The 3,098-nt window shown below is 40.7% G+C and overlaps 1 pseudogene; it reads left to right on the top strand.

Moving 5' to 3' along the window:
* The first annotated feature begins 2,630 nt into the window (after positions 1-2,630).
* On the top strand, positions 2,631-3,098 carry LOC135362011 (large ribosomal subunit protein uL23-like; annotated as a pseudogene).

Below are 3,098 nucleotides of genomic sequence, written 5' to 3'. Positions count from 1 at the left end.
CCTTTGCAAGAATTTCTCCAGTGGTACAGGTTTCCACTCACCCCCTCAGCTCCATATTGCCTTCCCTGGCTGCATCTGATTTCCTTGAAGTCCTGAATCTTACTGACTGTGCTCTCCTACCCGCCCCCCCCCCCCCCCAACTGCCTTTTATGACTCAGGAAGACTGGAGGAGGCTGGGATGGGAGTAATTCCCTCCTCTTAGCTATGATAAGGCTTTGGAAAGTCCCCTTCCCTGTAGAATTTTGTTATGGAGAAGGCTTAGAATAGATTTCACAATGGTTACTCTTCTCTTTTCCTTGCCAGAGCCACAAGGGGATCTTTACTGAATCTCACCATTACAGTCTGATAATGTTCTTGGAGACAAAGCCCATAAAAGTGTAGAGGGTCTCCTAAGACTGTGGCCCTCCAAGAATTTCTCTCTCTCATGCTAATCCACACCCAGCCTCCAGCTGTTCATTGAAGTTGCTATTGACATCTGCCTACCAGTTATGGTTCCCATTAACTTCTTCTCCAGGTAAACAGATTTTGGATGTGTCTCTCTGGATATGCTTGTCTATTCAGATTTTGAGGTAGCAGTTTGCTCTGTGATCTCAGTCCTCTGATGGGCCCAAGAAAAGTCATTAATTTTCAGTTTGTCCAGTTTATTCTTATAAGAATAGGAGCAACAAAGGGCAAACATTTCTATGTATAGACTAGGCTACTTATATCTATGAAAGTCAAATATAAAATATATGTTTTATTCTAGCCTATTCATAAAATTAATATTCAAAGTTAAAATATTTCTAGGAAGAAAGTTTTATGTCTGAGAACATATAAGGCAAAAGTAAAATAAAAGTACATTTGCACTAAATTTATGCCACTATAATTGCGTCTGTGTGAATTTGGCTCCAGCAAACATTTATATGATTTAGACTATGTGTGAAACATGCCACTGTGCTCTACTAATGCAGAGATGCATAAGAGTAAAACCACCAAACTCAGGGAGCTGACATTCAGGTATAGATAGACCAGTGAAGAAAGAATATAGGTTATAAAGGAATATAAGCATAATGTTATAGGAAAAGTAAGGTGATGCTCAATATGAAAATGCAATTTCAGGGTCAGTTTTCCATGCATTCATTTATGTTTCTGTTCTAAGCAATTTGAAATGTTCTCAGTAATGGTGTTTTTCCCCTGCAGACCATGTGACTTTAGAAGATGCCAGGGATATATGTTAGGAGGAGTTCTGCACATAAATTACATTAACATCAGGATTAATCCCCATTTCCCTCATCAACTCCCGGAAAAACATCTCTAATAGTGACATTTCTCTATCATCTTTTCTTATGGTCTAGTTTTTGATAGGAATACACATGTAATTCCCAAGAAAAGTATGTAGACTGGGGCGCCTGGGTGGCTCAGTCATTAAGCATCTGCCTTCAGCTCAGGTCATGATCCCAGGGTCCTGGGATCGAGTCCTGCATCGGGCTCCCTGTTCGGTGGGAGGCCTGCTTCTCCCTCTCCGACTCCCCCTGCTTGTGTTCCCTCTCTCTCTGTGTCTCTCTCTGTCAATAAATAAATAAAAGTCTTAAAAAAAAAAAGTACGTAGACTGAGATATCACAGCCTTAAAATGGTAAAAAAACAAACAAAAACTATTATTGCATCCTTGAAAAACAAAATGCAATTGTCTCAGAAGGCAGAGATAGGCACTCTATAAAGAATAAGAGTCACCTGACAGACACCAGGACATGCATTGCCTAGCAACCTTCTGTGATTTACATTAAGTCAGCAGGCTCCATGGTACCAAGGCATAAGGAGATCTCTGTACTATTCTTCAAAATATTTATTAATTTTTTGGCTTCCGAAGTTTTACTCAGTTATTTCCCTTTGTTTTTATATTGTCCTCCTTGTCTGGGCAGGGGTTGAGATGTGTATGAACCTCCTTTGTATTTTGACAACACAGACAGACCACCTGCTTACAAAAAAAATGCAACAACTCTGAGCTATCTCTCAGGCCACTTAATAAAACTCATTTTTCTTATGCCTCCATTATTTTTCCTTTTCTCATACCCTCACCTCAAAGACTGTATGTAACTCACTTATACACCACTACACCAGGTTACTGATTTTTCTGGATAAGTTAACAGTAGTATTTCTTGGCTTTTATAGTCTGTAAAAGGTTAAGGATGACTAGAGCCTAAAAGAAAATACTTAAATATTACCATAAATTTATTTATTTATTTATTTATTTATTTATTTATTTATTTATTTATTTATATAACAGAAACCTCTTTAATTTTATTTTAGGATTTTATTTGTCAGAGAGAAAGAGAGAGCACACAAGCAGGTGGAGTGTCAGGCAGAGAGAGCAGGCTCCCCGCTGAGCAAGGAGCCTGATGCAGGGCTCTATCCCAGGACCCTGGGATCATGACCTGAGCCAAAGGCAGATGCTTAACCAAATGAGCCACCTAGGCTTCCCCTACCATAAATTTTTAAAATACATTTTTACTTATTAAGTAATCTCTACCCCCAATGTGGGGCTTGAACTCATGACCCTGAGATCAAGAGTTGCATGCTCTTCTAACTGAGCCAGCCAGGCACCCCAGTAGTAGCATAATTTGAAATTGAAAACAATACCCCTTTCATGAAGATGGCACTGAAGGTGAAGAAGGAAGCCCTGGCCCCTCCCAAAGCCAAAACCAAAGCAAAGACTTTGAAGGCCACAAAAGGGATGCTGAAAGGCGTCCACAGTCACAAAAACCAGAAGATCCGCACGTCACCTGTATTCCCACAGCCTGAGACCCTGCATCTCCAAAGGCAGCCCAAATATCCTTGAAAGTGCACCCCAAGGAGAAAAAAGCTTGACTACTATGCCATCATCAAGCCCCCCCACCCAACTACCAAGTCAGCCAAGGAGAAAATAGAAGACAACACACTTGTGTTCATTGTGGATGTCAAGACCAACAAGCACCAGATCACACAGACTGTGAAGCTCTATGACCCTGATGTGGCCAAGGTCAACATCCTGATCAGGCCCGATGGAGAGAAGAAGATATATGTTCAACTGGCTGCTGACTACGATGCTTTGGCTGTTGCCAACAAAATTGGGATCATCTAA

The sequence above is a fragment of the Mirounga angustirostris genome, unplaced genomic scaffold, assembly GCF_029215605.1.
Source record: "Mirounga angustirostris isolate CCGP_5_RB_7025 unplaced genomic scaffold, mMirAng1.0.hap1 SCAF_11, whole genome shotgun sequence".
NCBI classification, from domain to species: domain Eukaryota; kingdom Metazoa; phylum Chordata; class Mammalia; order Carnivora; family Phocidae; genus Mirounga; species Mirounga angustirostris.
The sequence above is the reverse complement of the archived record's forward strand: the minus strand, read 5'-3'. Positions and strand labels throughout refer to the sequence as shown.